Source organism: Saimiri boliviensis, chromosome 3, assembly GCF_048565385.1.
Source record: "Saimiri boliviensis isolate mSaiBol1 chromosome 3, mSaiBol1.pri, whole genome shotgun sequence".
Taxonomy (NCBI): domain Eukaryota; kingdom Metazoa; phylum Chordata; class Mammalia; order Primates; family Cebidae; genus Saimiri; species Saimiri boliviensis.
In genome coordinates, this window is record NC_133451.1 from 117,687,409 (window position 1) to 117,708,697 (window position 21,289).

At 44.9% G+C, this 21,289-nt stretch overlaps 1 long non-coding RNA gene across 1 annotated transcript; it reads right to left on the minus strand.

The window, feature by feature from the left end:
• Positions 1–1,674: 1,674 nt before the first annotated feature.
• On the minus strand, positions 1,675–5,012 carry LOC141584042 (uncharacterized). Its single transcript, XR_012516944.1, has 3 exons — positions 4,933–5,012; positions 2,633–2,692; positions 1,675–2,345 (listed from the first exon to the last, which is right to left on the minus strand). It is a non-coding gene; the product is annotated as an uncharacterized LOC141584042 (long non-coding RNA).
• Between the last annotated feature and the right edge of the window lie 16,277 nt (positions 5,013–21,289).

The following is a 21,289-nucleotide window of genomic DNA, read 5'->3' on the forward strand; positions in this document are numbered from 1 at the left end:
AGCCTAGTGAAATCATAAACTGACACTATCCATGACCCACTTAGGGCCTTAGCTGTTGTCCTGCCTCGTGAGATCGTCGGAGGAGATGTCCGCCATGTGGCTAAGGGACATGTCCGCCTGCTCGGGTCTCCTTCTCCCTTCGTCCTGCTTTGTTCTGTGATTTTCCATTTCCGTCACCAGGCTCCATCAGAACGGGTCTTTCCCTCTGCTCGTGCGACGGGATTCTCAACATTCCAGCCAGCAGTGTCCCAGAGCTCACATGTAGAGAATTTCCTGATGGCACGGAGGGAGCAGCAGTTAACGTGGGGTCAGGGCAACCTTCTCTTTGAACGTCCTTTCCACAAGATGTCTGTGAGACCACCTGTCACCCAGGACGGCTGCCCTTTGTCCAGGCAGAGGTGGTGGCCACAGTATCACTGCTTCCCAGCGTGCACCCTGAGCCCACTGCAACTCTCCGACCTGCTTCTCACGTGTTGTATACACACGTGATCATTCATCACGGCAGGCCAGGCTTCCTTTAGGAGAACATTTCTTCCTTTTCCAAGGCAATCCCATGAACCAAAAATAACCATTTAGAGCAATTCTTCAATTAGGAATGTCCGTGTGTGTGTGTGTGTGTGTGTGTGTGTGTGTGTGTGTGTGTGTGTGTGTTTGAGAGACAGAATGAAAATGAAAACGACCACTTTTGATACCTGTAAGACTCAGGCCCTCCAGCTTCACTGCCTGTAGCGTCCCCGGGGTTTCCTCATCTTTGATGCTGTGTTACTTTCCTGCGGATTCTGTACATATCACCACAGCCCCCCAGGGTGGCTGAATCGCACAGACGTGTCCCCCATGGCCCTGGAGGCTGTAATGCTGGAACCACGGTGTTGGCAGGGGACCCTGCCTCTTCTCTTCTTCGATCCTCAGCTGCCTCCTTCTCCACTCGGCCCTCTCCCTCATTTCTTCTCCCTTTCTCATAAGGAAACGAGTAATACTGGTTAAGAGCCCAAACTGCTGTTATGCAGCGTGTTCTATATGTGGCACATAGTATACAGCTTACTGTCATTTCCCATTCAAGTCTAACTTGCAGAGAGGAGGCTCTATTCCAAATGCCTCCCACAGTCACTGGCACAAGAGAGTATTTAACAAGCGACTTCCCTCTCTGTTGGCCTTGCTACCAGGCAATTGTTTTACAGATGTAACAGCGTACGCTAGACTTGCTGATGGAGAGAATTGTTCGCGTATGTGTTTGTCTTACCTCATCTACCCAGAGAGGTGTCAAAGTTTATCTTCTATGTGTGGATGCAGCTTTTCTGCTGCACCTAGCACTCCCCAGAAAACATGGGCATGCTTTGTAACCACCCATAACTTTCAAAGGACAATGCTGTGCACAGGTGGAAAATTTCACACCCTGTGATGACTGTGTGGGTCCCTTCAATGCTCAGACACCGTCAAAATGGCAGTCAGAATGGCTCCCGTGAGTTTGGATGGGAAGGCACCTTAACAAACAATACAGACCAGAAAACCTTTGTCATTCCGTGGAAAACACTGTCAAACACACACAGAACTATGGGTTTGGGGGGTTTTTTGGTAAGTTTCTGCTGCCACCATTTGAAATAATTATCTGCACTATTAGAACTGGAAAGTAGTAAAGAAAAAATCAAGACAAAAAGTGACTCCCTCAGAAACATTTATGTAATTGAGCAAATTAATATTTTATCATAGTGAGTCCTCATCTCAAAACAACCACCACCAAAAAAATAAAAATAAAAACCTCATGTGAAGAGAGTTGCTACCTCTGCCGATCAGAATAAGATGACAAGTTCAAAGTGGCTCTGGTCTCCAGTCAAATCTACTGCTTTGACTTTTGGCATAGATCAAAGTGCTCATAGTAAGGAAGTAACAGGACCCATGGAAGACGCTATTTGGTATGTTAATTGTTTGAGACCATAAACTGTTAGAGCTGAAAGAGACTTTGGCCATCATTCCACAGAAATGAAGCTCTGGGTGGGGATGTGACCTCTCCCTGCTCACACGGCCAGTTAGGGCGGATGCTGAGCCCAGAAAACGTGGGTCTTCTGAGCCTCAGTTCTTTAGGGGCCAGTTTCAATGTGAAGGGCGGTTGGGTAGTAGAGTTCGAGGAATAGCAGTTCTTCTGTCAGGCCTCTGTCTCTTTGCTGCTTCTTACATATGAGAAAGAATCATGTTTCTGAGACGCCACACTTATCACTGAAAGGCACCTTTTGTCGTATTGCTGTCTGTCTGCCCTCACTGCTGAGGGAGGGAGGCTGCCATCCTCAGAGCCAGGGCCTGTGGTTGTCCTTCCTGCTTCCTCTGACCCCCAGCAGCTTCCAGTACAGCATCTAGGAATAGTGAATATGGACATATTAACAATTATGTGAATGTGAAGCCTAATTAACAAACCCACAGAAGGCATGATCTTAAGAACGTCACTTATGTCATTATCATTTAATTCCATCCAAAAAGAGTTAAGATGGACATTCTACAGTTAAGTGAACAGCCTGTTAAATGAATCACATTGACATAAAATGCAGTGGGTCCAACCAGCAGCGATTGCTATAGTTAATAATATCATCTTGATTAACAAGAATAAGAACTAGAATACAGATGAGACTATCACCATACTCACGTCTCTAGGGATCCTGATGTGTGCCGTGCACCATGCGGTGGGCTGCCCTTCTTACCAACACTGTGAAAGTAAGATATTATTATTAATCCCTTTATAACAGTCCACGTGACTGTGTTTTACAGGTGGAAAAAAAAGACAAATTTGCTAGTAATTCCATTTCCCCACTAGGTGGCGCTTTTATACCTCTCTTTGTTGCATTTTTGACTCAGCAGATGGGCAGAACCACTTAATTATAGTCTGTTTAAACAAATCCTATGTATATATAATATCTGGGAACATTAAATCAAATAAACTACTTCCATGCAATTATGCTTTCCTTTTCAAATATAACTGTTGTAAATATCTGGTCCCTGGACGGCAGGTTCGCCCTTCCACCAGATGCTCTGGGCCCATCTCTGGGCCCTGGCTCCTGCACTGACCGCCCAGCTTAAGCCCCAGGGCCAGGTCCACGGTGCCCGGGGCACGGCCTTCTGCTGGGCTCCCGGCTGCTCGGGCCCTCTGCGGCTTCCTCTGCACTGCTGCTGCCTTCCCCGCAGCCCCACCCCTGCTCACTCAGCTCCTTCACCTCTTCCCTCATGAACTGGGGAACGGCATCTCCACTCTTGAGCCCACAAGGCCTTGTTAAGGCTGTATTGTATTTTTAAAACAAACAAACATAAACATTTGAATACGGAAGGCTTAGTGAAAACAAAAATAAATAAATATACCCACTACCCAACACACACATGACAACACACACACAACACAAGCACATATAAAACATTCACATGCATGAAACACACATAACACAACATACACATACACATATGAAACATGAACACAAACACACATGAAACGCACACAAAACACACGCATGCACATGAAACACACAACGCAAATACACATACATGAAACACAAAACACACACATACATGAAACAACACACACACATGAAACACACACGAAAACAGAAAACATACACATACAAGTGAAACATGCACACAAACAACACACATGAAATAAACACGCATAAAACACATGAAAGACATGAAACACACACACGAAACACACAGAAAAAACACACACAACACACGTGAAACATGCACACAAAACACAACCCACGTGAAATACACACAAAAAACAAACATGCATAAAACACACATGAAAGACACATGAAACACACACACAGGAAGCACATGCACACACACACTGGGAAGTGGAGGAGGACGCGCTCACTCCCAGACCCCGGCTCCTCGTGCGCCCCAGGGGGCACCTGCAGGTTCTGTGTGGCCGAAGCTCGCACCGTTTTGTGACTGCCACACTGGCAGGGTCCCGGGGACAAGCTTCGGCTGGCATTTGGCCGTCCCCTTCCTGGGCACAGAGGGACAGCTGAGGTGGGAGCCCGCCCTGACAGGGGCGCAGTGTCTCATCAGCTGGCCAGTGGCTTGTAGAAAGAAGGCAACACGGGGAGCCGGCCCGTGCTCCCCAGAGGGCACTGTGCTCCCGCGAGCAGAACGGAGCGAACCTTCACACAGAAGTGCTATTTTGGAATGAATTTCCGTCCAGGAGATCCCTTTTAAAGCTACCCTAAGCATACCGGTTGCTACACAGGGCAGAATTAAAAGATGCAAATATCAAAAACACTCGAAACTCAGAGACAACCCGGTGAAATTCATTGTCCTAACCATTATCCAATTTACCCAACAGTCGTCATTACAATTGACATCCAGGCCGAAAAGGCCGATTTTCACGACCTGCAGAGTGGGGAGAGGAGGACAGGGTGCAGGCAGGGGTCTGGAGGCGTAGAAGTCTCTGCCTGGGCATTAACAAGGTGACCGCAGAAATCAGACACTTGCATTTGGGGGCATTGATATCTTTTATCTGCACGTTAGACTTAGTCTTATGAGGAACAACATGGAGATGAGACTCCTAATCGATGCCCAGGTTCACTGCCAACACTCCCCACCCATGCCAAGAAACTCCCTGTGTTCCAGCGGGCAGACCCAGGCAAGCCCCCCCGCCAAAGCCTGGGGATGCAGAGAGGCCAGGGGAAGAGGCTGACAATCCAGACGCTCAGAAAGGAGCACTGAACAGGGACTCACGAACAGAATCGTGTCTGGGGGTGGAGACGGTGGCTTCCCGCAGCTGTCATCCAGAAAGCACTGTTTCTGTAGAGCAAGCTTTCATGAGACTGGCGCACCAGACCGTTTTGTGAAACTGCTGACCAGTGGGGAGGTTAAACAAGCGTCTTTATAGGGGTTGTCTATGCCACAGGTATTGTTTCTGAGGAACTAATTGGTGTGTAGGGGTCAAACACTCACTTCAAGATGGCCTTAGTCTTGGCCAGGCGCTGGTCTCACCACTCAGAGAAGTCTCAACGGCCACTTTCTGGTGCACACATGAAAGGTCTCTTCTCTTCACTGAATCAAAACATTTGAAATTGGCTGTTTTTTTTGTTTTTGTTTTTGTTTTTGTTTTTGTTTTTGTTTTCAAATCTGTTCAGGTCAATGTTAATTGTTATTGTAAAGAAATAATTTATTTATAATTACATAAACCCCAACCTGAAAGGATTCCCAATAACCAAAGCTGGAACAATTTGAGTGACAAAGAATAATCTAGTGTTGGATTATATCTAAGAATAAAAAATAGATATCCATGAGTTCATACTCATACAAAATTATTGAATGAAGAAAATGAGAGAGAAATCTCCCATACAGGATTCCAAGGAACTTACACCATTACTCTTCTCTCAAAGGAGTGGAGCTTAACTCTCCACCCCTTGCTTAGGGAATTGCTTCCCACGAGTAGGGCATGCATAGAAGTGAAAAGGTGATTTACAGAGGAGACACAGGCTAGCTGATGGGTTGACATCATCAGTGATAAGTCCTGTCGACAGTACGCACTGTTTAAACAACAGGTTTATTGATGTATAATTCACCTATACCCAAACTTCCATTTAAAAATACGATTTGGTGACTTTTAATATATTCTCACAGTAGTGTGATCATTAATCTAATTTTCTAACATCTTCATCACTCCCCAAAAGAAGCCTCATACCTATTAATGGTCATTTACCCATTTATCCCAGCCCCAGGCAATCACTACCCTACTTTTGGTCTTTATAGATTTTCCTATTCTGAACATTTTACGTAAATGCAATCATACAACACGGAGTCTTTTGTGACCTGTTCCTTTCACCTTGCTTTCAAGGAGCAACCATATTGTAAAGCCTGCACTTCACTCCTTTTTATTGCCATGTAATAAAAAGAAATTGCCCTTGTATAATTATACACATTTTATTTATCCATTCATCAGATGGCAATGTGGGTTTTCTCACTTTTTGGCCATCAGAAATAATGCTGCTGTAAGTATTCATGCATGAGTGTTTGTGTGGACACTTGTGTACCTTTCTGTTGAGTATACACCCAGGAGTGGAATTTCTGGGTCATATGGGAACACTGTTTTTAACATTTTGAAGAATGATGTTTTGGAAAGCAGCTACACCATTTTACATTTCCACCAGCAATGTCTGAGGGCTCCAATTTCACCACATCCTTGCTAACATGCCTCTGAATCTACGCTTTTCCCCACTACCTGAGGAATCAGCCAGTGATGGCTTCTGAATCAAACCTTGCCAGCTGTCTGTCTTTTCAAATAAAGTTTTATTGGAACACAGCCATAACCATTCATTGACACATCATGTATAACAGGTTGCTTTTGCTCTATAACAACAGAGTTGAGTAATCGAAAGGGAGATCCTATGGCTCACAAAATCTAAAATATTTACTACCTGGTGCATTCCCAGAAAAGTGCTCTGATCCCAGCGCTGGGCTATACTGACTTTCATTATAATCATAGGTGCCTCAAAGCCATTTTGAAAACAAATCATGCCACTGATTAAATGTGCCTAGAAGAATGTGTAACACACACATAGACGTGTGTGTGTGTGTACATATATATATATATATATATATATACATATACATATACATATATAACATATATATGCATAAATGTGTGCGTGTGTATCAAGGTCCTTTTTTCTGACAGTCTGCCTATGCATAATTAGTTGTATCCTAAATTATTTCTCTATTTTAGAGGTTAGTCTGCTTTCCTTTCTCATTTTGGGTCTCATTTGAGCCCACTCAGCTTTTCCATCACTAAACACACAGAAATGTCTGCCTAGGTTGTGAAGGATGAGGCAACGGTCCACACTGGAAGAAGAAAGGAAAGGCTGATTTCTAGAGAGCGAGACTGCTTTTTGGCAGAACCAGTGACCTGACCAGAATGAAATGACACTGTGAATTTTCATCCCAGCAAAGGAGAAAGAAATTCAATTTTAAACTAGCTTTGACTAGATTTCACTGCAAAACAGAAGATGATATTGAGCTAAATAATTCAAATTCTTATTGAGAACATAGAGAATGTGGGGGCATTCGCCTTCTACTGCCAAGAGCCTGGTGATGGGATTTCTGCTGCTCCACGTTTCCCTTGCTTCCAGCCTCCCACATGGCCAGCCTGGAAAACTGCCAGCACCTCCACCCCCCACCCAGATCTCACCTGCTAGAGCACGGGTGGCACGGGCGAGGTCCCCAGCACATCATTTTTGGTCCATCAGAAAAAGAACTTCAGAGAAGACTCTCAATACTGCTTATGTTAGAATAGAGCCAGATTCTTTTCTATTAAAAAAAAAAAAATGATTGTCCAACTCACTTGAGATTTGTCAGAGACGCAGAGGAGGGGCTTTTGTCGTTGCAGGGGTCATACCTTTCCGTTTGTTTTTCTTCGCGGAGTTTTCTCCAGCTCTTCCACTGAACACGACACACCCCGCCCTAGCCCTGCCCTACGCAATGCTGCGCTGCTCCAGGATTGCTGGTAGTCCTGCAGGGTCTGCAGTCACACAGGTCTCTCTGCAGGAGGCGTAGGGTCCTTGTGCGTCTCAGCCTTGTTCTTCTCCCAGTAATTGGTCAAATGCAGAAGCGAAAACAGTGCATTTCAATATTTGTCGAATTACCCTGTTTGCTAGCCTGCCCTTTCATTTTCAATTTGTTTTTACACATATTTGATACCCGTGATGTGCAGGGTACAGAGCTAGGTTCTGAGAGGGAAACAATAAAGAGAAAGCCCTCCTGTTCCTGGTAAGTAGTATTCTCTAATGAGACGGTGGAATGAGGACGGAAAGAAATTCACAAATAATGGTAATACAGGCAGAATCACGTTGCTCCCAACTGTGTCCACAGAAGGGTTGCTGGGTCCTCGAGGGCTTCTAGCTGGGTCGTGGGATGTTACTGGAATACACAGGCACCATTCATTCATTCATTCATTCACTCACTCCTATGCTCACCTGCTTCTTCTGACCCAGCCAAGTCAGATCTCCCTCTTTCTCTTAAAAGGGGCACACTGCTTCAGTCTGTGGGGCACAGCACTTGTCATTTCTTCTGCCTATGCCTTTATGACCAGATCCACCTGCTAATATTTTTTAACTGAGTCATCAGTCACCTCCTCCGCGAAACCGTCACAAGCTTTCTCAGGACGACACCCTCCTTCTGTGCTGCATTGCTGCCTGGCCCGTGCCTCCATGTAGAAGTCGCCACACAGCATTACGGCCAGAGGCTCGTGTGTGTCCCAGTGACCCTAAGCTCGTTGTTCTACCAACCCCCTGCACTTAACAGTGCTTGGCTCCCTATAAACACGGAATCAAGATTTGCTGGTTACTGCATACAAAAATTGATTTAAAAATCTGCAGCATCAGATATTAATGCAACAAAAGCAATAAGATCTTGGCTATTTTGCAGAGTCCATAGCTCTGAGAGCCAGGAAAGAACAACATGGATTGAATTTCTGTGTATTTTATTTGTTTTACGTATTGACGCAGGTGCGTACATGTTCCAGAGAATAATGGAGGTCTGAGATTAGACAGACCCTTAGCTAGACCATCAGAAGCTATCAGCCAGGCGATGCTGGGGTAAGTGTATATGGCCTTTGATTTAGAGACTTCTAGAAATTCATTTGGCACTCCATACACTAGACATTAGCACCAACTCTCAGCATTTTATCTTATCTCAGACAATATTGCTTTAATTACATCTAGAGTGCTGTTGTCCAGTAGAACCTTCTGCAGTTATGGAAATATTATTTCCTCAAGGACCTAGAAATAGAAATTCCATTTAACCCAGCAATCCCATTACTAGGTATATATCCAAAGGATTATAAATCGTTCTACTATAAGGACATATGCACACGAATGTTCACTGCAGCACAGTTTACAACAGCAAAGACCTGGAACCAACAACCCCCCCAAAAAAAGAAATAAATATTATTTAATTGTGCTGTCCAATGTCACTAGCCTCATGTGTCAGTTGAACACTTGTAAAGTGGCTACTGCAACCAAGTAACTGAATTTGATTTAATTAAATTTAAATGTAAACGGCCTCTTGTGTCTGTCTGCTCTTGTGCTGCACAGCACAGCTCTAGTGATTTGGGCATAGTGTATCATCCTATCTATGTACACTAAACTTCGTGACTGTGGATGCTTGTAATGGAATAAGCTGGGCCCTGCAAATACAAATTATTTTTGACATGGAGGTAGCGTGTGATTAAGTGCATTGATGGTGGCTAGGGCTGCATTAAAACTTTTAGAGGCATTAAACCCTCATGCCCACGCTCTGCCCCCATGCTATGTAGAATTAAGTAGATTTTTAAAATTTTACACACAGAGACACACATGCACACACACACTCATGTTTAACAACATCCTGTAAAGTATAACAAAGTCCTATAAAGTTTCAGATTTTCCTGTGTTTAAGCTTTTTCCATTTCAATGCATTTTATCAAATACAAAATTTTTTGAGGCGAAGTGTTACTGCTTTGCTAGTGCTCAAATCACCTGTGTCTGCCAGGCTAGACTGGCACTCTGGCACTGATACTGCTCAAGGCAGAGCAGAGAGCTGTGAAGTGAAATTCACCGAACCAGGAAACACTCCATCTGAAAATGTCTCCGGGGCCGGGGGTGGAGCGATGGAGGGGGTTACAGAAAGCCAAGGTTCTGATTAAAATCGAAGTGATTTTTAGAGAGGCGACTACAAACATCCATTTACCATCTCTCGAACGCACACAACTCCAAGGAACCATAGTTGTTCTCTCAAGTGGATTTCTTGTCTGCCAAAACTTTTTTTGAACAAACTTTACACGGAAGCCTGCCATGGAAATGAGAGGCAGAGAGGCTGCTGAGGAGGGCTAGAAGGGAGCTCCAGCTTCATGCATATTCCTGGGAGCAAAGGCCCTTTGAGGAGATATGTTTCAAACCAATGAAATTCACTACTTGTTGGATAACAAATCCAGAAAGTTCCCCGAGTCAGCTATGGCAGGGCTCGGCTTAAATCGAGGAACTTGTGGCTTCACTGCTAAGTGGAGCTCCTGCTGTACTCAAGCCTTCAGCTCTGCAGTGTTCCAGCCCGAGACCGACCTGGGCAGTGTCTAGCTGCGGCCCGAGGAGCCCACCCCACTAGGCCAGTGTGCAACCCTGGGGGAAAGTTAAAAAGAGCTCAGCAGCTGTCACAGGCCAGCGTAAACCACAGCTTCGATTCTGCGCAAGATGTGATGGGAATGAGGGCACCTTGCTCCAACGAAGTCAGCCTGTTGAGGGTAGGGAAGAGAGAGAGCGTTCAGAGAAAGAGGGGACGAGAGGAAAAAGAAAAACTTCATTACACAATTTAACTATGTTCTGTGCAGATATCCGAAAACATCCATTACAATATTTCAGTCTGTTGTAGCCAAATCTGAGTTATTCGTCATTGCTATAGAAGATGATCTGGACAAAGCTTATGTTTCATGGATTCCATAGACTTAGTCAAATCCTGTCCCTGACCTCATCCCAGCACACTGTATCAGTTATGCATACAAATCCTTTAAAATGTTATCCCCCAGGCTAGGTCCCCCAGATGCACTGTAAGATGGACATTTGCCTGCAGGAGATTTGGGGACACACAGTGGTGATCAACACCTGCACACAAAGGCGAGTGCTGCAAGAGACGGATGTGGGACAGAGCCCCAGACAACCCCACAGGGTGCTCCGGAGCTGGAGGCATCCAACCGAGGTGTCTCAAACTCAAACAGGAGGTCTACGCTATTGCTCACTCCTGGCCAGGGAAGGAGGCATGAACTTGGCTTGATCCTGAAGAGAATCAGCCATCATCAGTCACCACTGCAGGAGAGACTCTAGCCTCAGTTTTTAGGGGGGATCTGGGCAGCACAACACAGTATCTGCCATTCTCGGCTTCACATGCCCCTCTGGGTTATCAGACTCTGGCCACAGAACTAGCTGTTGCAATGGAAGAAATGTTGAGATACCTGGTTCCACACGCTCTCCTAACAGAGAAACCCGGCTCAGAAGGATGAACCGAGTTGTCCTTGGGCATGCCAATGGGTGTCAGACGTTCTTTCCCATCAGAGTCACCTAGAGGGTTTGTTATGACTGGGCTCCATCCCTGGAGTTTCTGACTGGGTAGATTTGAGGTGGGCCTGGAGAATTTGCGTCTCTAACAGCTTCCCAGGTGTTGCTGCTGCTGCTGCTGCTGCTGCTGCTGCTGCTGCTGCTGCTGCTGCTGCTTCTGGTTCAGGAGCCACACTCTGAGAAGCACGGGAGAGCAGGTGAATGTCAGAAAGACATTCTGCAAGACAGGGGTGGCAGAGGCGACATTCTTATGGTGGAGAAAAGGAACAAAGCACATGAGACAGACCTGGAAGTGCTTCCTGCCAGTCCACTCACTGTAGAATCAGTCAGCATGACAGGATTCAAGGCGTGGGGCCAGGGGCTTGACTTACTGGATTGGAATCTTCGGTCTACCATTTACACGTCACCTTGGCAACTTACTGAACCATTCCATGATGCGGTTCCCGTGTAACGGGGATGGTGATGATAATAGTTACCTAAGTCACTGTGAGGATTAAAGGAGTCACCGAAAGTACATTTTGAGGAGTCCTTGGCATATTTGAGGTGTACAAAGTATCATCTTAGAGATAAATCAGCTGCTCATTTTGTTCTTCTGCTGGATTGGTAATGAAAAAACGTTCGTGAAGGAAGAAAACCAGTTGTAGCTTTTTGCAGTTCAGGAAAAAGTCTGCCATGTCTCTTTGAACAAAATTTGTAGTTACTTCATTTCGACCCTGGTGAATCTGAAGATTTTGTGCCTTGGGGTTGCTCTTCTTGAGGAATATCTCTGTGGTGTTCTCTATGCGTTCTGTATTTGAATGTTGGCCTGGCTTGCTAGGTTGGGAACTTCTCCTGGATAATATCCTGAAGGGTGTTTTCCAGCTTGGATTCATTCTCCCCATCACCTTCAGGTACACTGATCAAATGTAGATTAGGTCTTTTCACATAATTCCATATTTCTTGGAGGCTTTATTTCTTTTCGCTCTTATTTTTCTCTAATCTTGCCTTCTCATTTTTGTTCGTTGAGCTGATCTTCAATCTCTGATATCCTTTCTTCTGCTTGATTGATTTGGCTATTGAAACTTGTGTATGCTTCACATAGCTCTCATGCTGTGTTTTTCAGCTCCATCATGTAGTTTATGTTCTTCTCTAAGCTGGTTATTCTAGTTAGCATTTCATCTAACCTTTTTTCAAGGTTCTTAGTTTCTTTGCATTGGGTTGGAACATGCTCCTTTAGCTTAGAGAAGTTTGTTATTATCCACCTTCTGAAGCCTCCTTTTGACAAGTCGTCAAACTCTTTCTCCACCCAGTTTTATTCCCTTGCTGGTGAGGACTTGTGATCCCTTGGAGGAGAAGAGACTTTCTGATTTTTGGTGATTTCAGCCTTTTTGTGCTAGTTTCTTCCCATCTTCATGGATTTATCTACCTTTGGTCTTCGAAGTTGGTGACTTTTGGATGGGGTCTCTGAGTGGATGCCCTTTCTGTTGATGTTGAAGCAATTTCTTTCAGTTATTTCGTTTTCCTTCTTACAGATAGGCCTCTCTGCTTCAGGACTGCTGGAGGTCCACTGCAGACTCTGCTTGCCTGGGAATCACCCGTGAGGGCTGCGGAACAGCAAGGATTGCTGCCTGTTCCTTCCTCTGGTAACTTCATCCCAGAAGTGTACCCACCAGATGTCAGCCAGAGCTCTCCTGTATGAGGTGTCTCTTTGAATATACAGGGGCCAGGGAGCCACCTGAGGAGGCAGTCTGTCCCTTATCGGAGCTCAAGTGCTGTGCTGGGAGCTCTGTTGCTCCCTTCAGAGGTGCTGGGCAGAGATGTTTTAAGTCTGCTGCAGCGGAACTCACAATCACTCCTTTTCCCAGGTGCTCCTTTCTGGGAAGATGGGGATTTATTTCTAAGTCCCTGAGATGCTGCTGCCTTTTTCCATTGATGCCCTGCCCAGCAAGGATGGAGTCTAGTCACAGTCTGCCTGCAGAGGTGCTGCTGAGCTGCTCTGGGCTCTGCCCAGCTGTCGTGTGAACTTTCTTGTGATTTTGTTTACATAGGGAAGGTTAGGACTGCCTCAGCAAGGGCGAACACCCCTCCCCTCCACCAAGCGCGACTGTCCCAGGACTGCAAAAATCTCAAGCCAGTGCGTCTCAGCTTGCTGGTCTTTGTTGGGGTGGGATCCACCAAGCCGGATCACTTGGCTCTCTGCCTTCAGCTCCCCCACCTTTTTTTTTTTTTTTCAGGGGAATGGGTGGTTCTGTCTCACAGGTGTTTCAGACACCAGCTAAAATGACCACCCAGCTTTGTGATGGAAACCATGGTGGTGGTGTTTTTGGCACTGGCAGGAATCTGTTGGTCTGTGGGAAAAGCACAGCACTTGAGCTGGAGTGCTAGAGAGTGTCCAGATAAGACCCCAAGGGCCTCCCTTGGGTAGGAGAGGGAGTCTTCCAGCCCCTTGCACTTCCCAGGTGAGGCAACGCCCCACCCTGCCTCAGTTTACCCTCCTTGGGCTATACTCATTGTCCAACCAGTCCCATTGAGATGAACCTGGTACCTTGGTTGGAAATGTGGAGATCACTCATCTTTTGAGTAGCTCTCCGTGGGAACTGTGCTCTGGAGCTGTTCCCATTCAGCCATTTTGGCAGAATAGCCCCTGCACTGCTCTTTTAAAATAACTTCCTTTGAGCTGGAACTGCAAGAAAAAAATAATCACAATAACAGAATAACTAATTTTTTGATTGACAAATAAAAATGATATATATTTATGGTCTCTCTTCGACATATAATCTATCTCCTATCCTTCTCTTTATGTTTGGGAAACTCCCAAATGTCATTCTAAACTCAGCACAAATCTTACCACTTCAGTTACAATTTCTTCTGGGCACAATTATGCACTCACTGCTCTGTCTTCCTGCAGCATCTCCTCATTCTATAGTGCAGGATCTGCTGGCTTATCCCTACCTTTGTAGATACTTCTCTTCCCTTCCAGACCACAGGATTTCATAGGGAAGGAACTTGGCTCTCCTTTCACATCCAGCAACAAGCACATAAAAGACCCTTTAAAATATTGGATGAATAGACATGGGACACATTTTGCTGATTCTTCGTGTTTCCCCAGCATCTCCCGCCAGAACAGATTCAAGGTACAAAGAAGGTAACAGTCACAGAGTCCCCAAATGCACCAAAAGAAAAAGTATGTATCTAGAACAGTCAACCTAGGCAAGTGTCTGGCATGAGGGTTTGGGTGAGTGTTTGTGGCACATCATGTGTCTCCAGCTCTGGCTTGGTAGTCAGTTTGGGTTTTGTTTGTTTGTTTGTTTTCTGTTTTATTCCTGGAAACTGGAGAAAGAAAACTGGAGATTCTGAAAGCTCCATTGTTAATCCTGTCTCTAACACGTAAGGCACACAATAAAGAAGAAGTAAAATAATGAAAATGAAAAGTCACATTCACTTCTTCTTACCCCTAATATTTAATGTTTTCATTACTATAACATGGAATATTACTCTGGTTAGATGAGATTTTCATACATTGTAACCCAATTTCTTACAAGTTTATGTCATTTTAAAGATCACAGTAGTATTTAATGATATTGGATTTTACCAAATGAACAGGTAAAATAAAGGAAATGTATTCTACAGAATGATTACCTTATATGAGAACTACGACTACCCACACTGTCATTTCTGATATTTACATCTGAAGTATATTCTTTGACATTCAAATATTACAAAACCCTTTGCAATGGGTTGAATTTTATACAAAATGTTTGTTTTCCTCTGATGGCAGCCAGATTAAATTTAAAAAGGATTACAGTACAAGAAAATGTAACTTTTTTTTTTGTTTTTTTTGGCTTACAGAACTATCATGAAGATTTACTTAAATTGACCTTATTTGTAATTGATCCTGATCCTGAGCAGTGGTGGGTTTTTTTTTTTTTTTTTTTTTTTTTTTTTTTTTTTTTTTTTGAGACAGAGTTTCACTCTTGTTACCCAGGCTGGAGTGCAATGCAGTGGTGGTTTTAATACTTTGCCGCATTTAGGTCAAAACAGGTGGACCTTAAACAGTTGGCTCGTCTTGGCATTTGTGCTCTGATAATAACAGCTGGTTGCTTTGTATTTCAAATGAATGTTAACATTCCAGCTAACAGCTCTTTGTCTTCAGTCAGGAAAATGTCTGTAACCCTTCCCTCCCTCCTTGGGAACACCTGAAGCAAGCCTGGCCCTAAGCAGAACTCCTTGCAAACATCCACTGTTAAATTGGGGTCTTTCAGGGGTTGTCATGTACCAATTACTCACTGAGAAATGCTTTTAGCAAGCAAGATATTCCTGGTCTGTCTGGAACAGAATGTTTATTGCCAACAAACCTGAAATTTGTGGGTTGCAGACGCATGGAAGAATGAATGTTGGAAATCTCGCCAGAAAGACCTTTGTGACATGGAAGATGAACAAGCTGAGATACCCCCAAGCTTGGTGGCAGCTTTTCACTCTCTTATCCCCACACTGCACTTCTCCCTCAGAAACCAAAACTCTTCCTGGCAGAAAAGAGCACTCAGGAAGCCACAGAGGATGAGCTGAGGAACTCCTAGATATTGATGCTGCACATGCTATGATTTTATTCTGTATATATTCCACTAATTACCAATAACAGTATCATATATAATCCACTAGTTATCAATAACAGTCTGTTGTCTGTTAAAGTAATAATATCATCATCATCATCGTCATCACGGCTGTGACAATGGAATAGTCTGCCCTCTCTTTCCCCAACTCCACCATTATCTGTATTTACAGAACATACATCTAAATGCATTATTATTCTTTTCATTCTGAACATCAATATGAGGGGCGTGTATTCCACTGCCTACCTCCGGTGTGTGCCTCGTCCTGAACTGCACAAGGGTTCAAGGACCTAAGAGGGAACGACAGGGGATAAGAAAAGACACAGACACAGACATACAGAAAGCTGGGCCAGGCGGTCCAGGAGGTGAGGATGTCACTCTCTCCGGCCCTGACCTGTCTCAGCATACTTTATTTTATTTGTTCACAAAGCACATAGCAGAGGGAGGTAGGGTGCAGTGACTTAGAACATTCCGTGGTTGTAATTCTCATACTTCAGCTAAAACCTATCTTTCAGCAAGGTCAGTGAAAGCTGGTTATCTCTCTAGGCCCGTCTGTTCTCTGAGGCATACACATCCTCCTATTGTGGTTTCACTTCCCTGAAGTTCAACCAAAGTTCACAGCAGCCTTGCTGCTGATCCCCCAGAGCAGATGGGCTACTCCGGCTCCCTACACCTATCTAGGTACCAGGCGCTGGGCATTGAGAGGTTTACAGACCTTGGTTCTACCCTTTACGATCTAAAACAGCTGGAAGTATTGATATAAGGATACTAAAAACTAAATAGAAGCTGGGTGCAGTGGCTTATGCCTGTAATCCCAGCACTTTGGGACGCTGAGGTGGGTGGATCACCTGAGGTCAGGAGTTTGAGACCAGCCTGGCCAATATAGCAAAACTCCATCTCTACTAAAAATATAAAAATTAGCCTGACATGGTGGCACACACTTGTAGTCCCAGCTACTTGGGAGGCTGAGGCATGAGAATCGCTTGAACCTGGGAGGCAGAGGCTACAGTGAGCCAAGATTGTGTCACTGCACTCCAGCCTGGGTGACAGAGTGAGACTCTGTCTCAAAAAAAAAAAAAAAAGAAACGAAAAAGAAAAAAGAAAAAAAACTAAATAGATATAATTTACTGATGTTACAGATGTAATTTAATTTTAAATGTTAAGAGCACAACCAGGACAATTCTGTTTCCAAATGCATTTCCTGTCCCTCCTGGCACCCTGAAAGATGGCATGTTTCAGTTATGTGGGGCCGTGCATTCACTTTGTAGTCAGTGGAATGAGGACAGAAATACCACTCCATGGTAGAAAAGGCAAGCCTCACCTCTGCTGAGGCTATTCTGAGATCTCAGGGTGCCCAGCTCTTAAGCAGAGCAGGAATAAATGCATGCTGCTGGACATGATGTATATTTCATGTAAGTCTCATTGACAGTGAAGGCTGTTGTGTTCATTTGATTTAAAAGTTACAGAAAAATCCAACCCTCAATTGCCTTCAAACAAAGGAATGACTCTAACTGCACATCTGATTGGGAAATTGTGATGCTGTGTGATGGCACTCTCCCTGCCATGTAGACCCAGGCACCCTGGAGCTGGTTCTCTGCTCTGCAGTTACCTGGCTCTCTTTTGATTCTACTCAACATGGAAGAAGCTATGCTCGAGCAAATACTTTACATTTACTAGTGAAGATAGCTGCACAGGCTGGTACTTTTCTGACAACGGTAATGATCTCATTAGTTATTTTAATAGTTTAAATAGTGCCTTGGAGAGTCAGAAGATCTACTGTTAAGGGAAGAAAACACACAGCTGAGTTGTCTTATTAATGAATTGAGCTGCTCATTAGCTAATCTTCTCCAAAGTCTTTAATGATGTCCTGGTTAATAGCTGCTAGAACTACAGAATCACTTTAATAGAGCATTCTCAATTTAAAACCTTTGCAGCTGTAACATTGATTACTTTGCACATAATAATAATAACTCAGCCAACTTTTCCTGTGTGCTTACTATGTGTCAGACACATGTAGGAACAGAGAATACCTGAAAAGACACACAGCCTTAATTCATTTGGCTAGCTAATGCATTTCTAGCTCAAGTCACACATAAATTTATTAAATCGGGTCAGTTGATGTAATTAGCCAACTGTTAAAAACTGTACAGATGGAGAGAGCCGGGGTATCCCAATGGTCATAATTTATGGGAAGGAATACACCACACCTTGCCTCTCTGGGGTAGAAAATTCATTTTTCACAGTCAGCATAAATCTCCATCCTGAGGCAATAGAGAATAGAATTTGTGTTGTTTTCTTGTTATTTTTTCTCCCCTTAATCTTCCCACCTTGCATCTAAAACTCAATTAAAAAAAAAAAAAAAAAAAAAAAAAAAAAAAAAACAGTGAATGTAAGTCACCATGCTATTTGTGATGAAAAAAAGAGACAATGTTTCACAGTCCCTCGAAGCTGAAGTCCCTGATGCCTTCAGCAGCTGATTCAGGATACCTGGCCACTTGTCAACTCCTAACCAGGACACAGAGTAGGTCAGAGAGGTCGCCCCTGTAGCACCAGGTAGCAGCTAACAGTGTAACAGTGCAGACGTGGGAAGTCAGACAGCACTGAAACATGGTGCTTGCTTGTCAGAAACCGCGACTTTGCTCAGGTTAATATGTTTTCCAACATTTCACTTTCCCCATCTCTGAAAACGGAGACCAGGAACCACCTCACTGGACTGCTGTGAGGACTAAATGCCAACGTGATGGCATGTGTGATGTACGGGTATGCAGCAGCTTATCCATCGTGGTCTCGATCTCCTGACCTCATGATCTGCCTGTCTTGGCCTCCCAAAGTACTGTAATTACAGGCATGAACTACCATGCCTGGCCTAAAGTCTTGATCTGGCCTTAAAGACTCCCCTGTGTTTCCTGCTGGAGCTGACACCTAGGGCTCCTCAAGCTGTGCACGAGTGCTTTCTGCACCGTCTGTGTGCCCGTAGCCTCTAGGTTAGTAAATGTATCTACTCACTGCAGAAGGGTTTTCTCATACAGAAAATCTGAATATGCTGAATCACTTTAAATCAAGTTTGTCCAGCTGTGGCCCAGGATGGCTTTGAATGTGGCCCAACACAAATTTGTAAACTTTCTTAACACATTAGAAGATTTTTTTTGTGGTTTTTCTTTTTTGTTCAACAGCTAGCATCAGTGTTCTTGCATTTTATGTGTGGCCCAAGACAATTCTTCTTTCAGTGTGACCCAGGGAAGCCAAAAGATTGGACACCCCTGCCTCCTTTTTTTTATACTTTAATGTCTGGGGTCCATGTGCAGATCTTGCAGGGTTGTGCCATAGGTACACACATGCTGTGGTGATTTCCTGTCTCCATCTCTCTGTCACCTGCATCAGGCATTTCTCCCCATGTTATCCATACCCAACCTCCCACCCCGCACTGTCCCTCCCCTAGCTCCCCACCCCCCCGACACAACCCCAGTGCGTGATACTCCCCTCCCTGTGTCCATGTGTTCTCATTTTTCAACACCCGCCTATGAGTGAGAACATGCAGTGTTTGATTTTCTGCTCTTGTGTCAGTTTGCTGAGAATGATGGTTTCCAGGTTCATCCAGTCCCTACAAAGGACATGAACTTATCCTTTTTTATGGCTGCATAGTATTCCATGGTGTATATGTGCCACACTTTTTTTGTCCAGTCTATCATTGATGGGCATTTGGGTTGGTTCCAGGTCTTTGCTATTGTAAATAGTGCTGCGATTAACATACATGTTCATGGGACACCCCTGCTTTCTTTTTTTTTTTTTTTTTTTTTTTTGAGATGGAGTTTCGCTCTTGTTACTCAGGCTGGAGTGCAATGGCGCGATCTCGGCTCACCGCAACCTCCACCTCCTGGGCTCAGGCAATTCTCCTGCCTCAGCTTCCTAAGTAGCTGGGATTACAGGCACGTGCCACCATGCCCAGCTAGTTTTTTGTATTTTTAGTAGAGACGGAGTTTCACCATGTTGACCAGGATGGTCTCGATCTCTCGACCTTGTGATCCACCCGCCTCGGCCTCCCAAAGTGCTGGGATTACAGGCTTGAGCCACCGTGCCTGGCCTGGACACCCCTGCTTTCAATGCTTCCTGGTGCTCTTAGGATAAAGACCCAGGACCTTCCCATGGACTCTGCACCTGACACAGACCGGCCTGCATGTCCTCTCCAGCCCCTCTCCTACCATATGCTGCTGCCCCTGGCCTTGTGTTCTCCAGCACGGTCACCTCTCAGTGCCCGGGGTTCCCTACCCCCACGAGGCCTTTTCCATCTCTTCCAGAAACCCCGCTCTTCCTTCCAGCTATTCCTCCACCACCACTTCCTCAGGAAGTTGTTTCTGCTCTTTCAGACCAATTTCAGGTGAAATTGCCAGTGTGTGCTTTCTTTACCATGTATGACTCCTCTGTACACTCGCCATTTTTTTTTTTTTTTTTTGAGACAAGGTTTGTCAAGCCATCCTCCAGCCTCAGTCTCCCAAATAGCTGGGACTACAGGTGCACACCACCACGCCAGGCTAATTTTTGTATTTTTAGTAGAGATTGGGTTCCACCATGTTGTCCAAGCTGGTCTCAAGCTCCTAGGCTCAAGCGATCTACCCACCTTGGCCTCTAAAGACTTGGGGTCACAGGTGTGAGCCACCGTGCTCAGCCCATGCAGCATGTTTCAATATGACACACATCTGTGCAATGACACAGTTCACATTTGCCTCATCTCATAAACTCTAAGCTTCATCAAGCCAGAGACAATGTTGACTTTGTTCTTTATAGCGTTTCCAGGGCAAGCAGGGCTCCTGGGATAAAGCAAGTCCCCAGTGACACATTTCATCAAAAGCAGAGAAGGATTAGAAGTTCATCAGGACTGGCCACATGCAGTGGCTCACATCTGTAATTTCAGCACTTTGGGAAGCTAAGGTGGTGGATCACCTGAGGTCAGGAGTTTGTGACCAGCCTGGCGAACATGATGAAACCCAATCTCTACTAAGAATACAAAAATTAGCCAGGCATGGTGGCGCTCACCTGTAATCCCAGCTACTCGGGAGGCTGAAGCAGGAGAATCACTTGAACCTGGGAGGTGGAGGTTGCAGTGAGCCAAGATTGCACCACTGCACAGTGAGACTCTGTCTCAAAAAAGAAAAAAAAAAAAAAAGAAGTTCATCATCGGCCTTGATTTAACAGAGGAGCCAGGCCATCCGCAGTCAGCACCTCCCAGGCCAGGTCCGATGACCCCAGTTGCTCAACTTTCTACGGCTGTGCCTCATGGTGGGCCACTCACCCTCAGAGCTCTCATGTCTCCAGCTGATTTTTACTTGCAGTTGGCGCACTTCTGTTCATTATTCTGCCTGGAACCCTGCAAGTCATTGATCCCTCATTCAACCTGCTCCTGGGTGCTCATCACAGGCCCAGTAGGGGGCCTGGCTCCGGTCCACGTTGCCCTCTGTAAGCACCAAGGTTGACACTTGATAATTAACGTTGTTGCCAGGAAGCTCTGATGAAGCCATTCACAGACCCAGGGGATGGTGGAGAAAACGTCATTCTTTCTATAAATGCTTCCCACATCTCACTTATTTTCACTACAGGGAGCTTTTTGCTTTCAGGTTTTTGCCTCAGAGATTCATCGCTTTC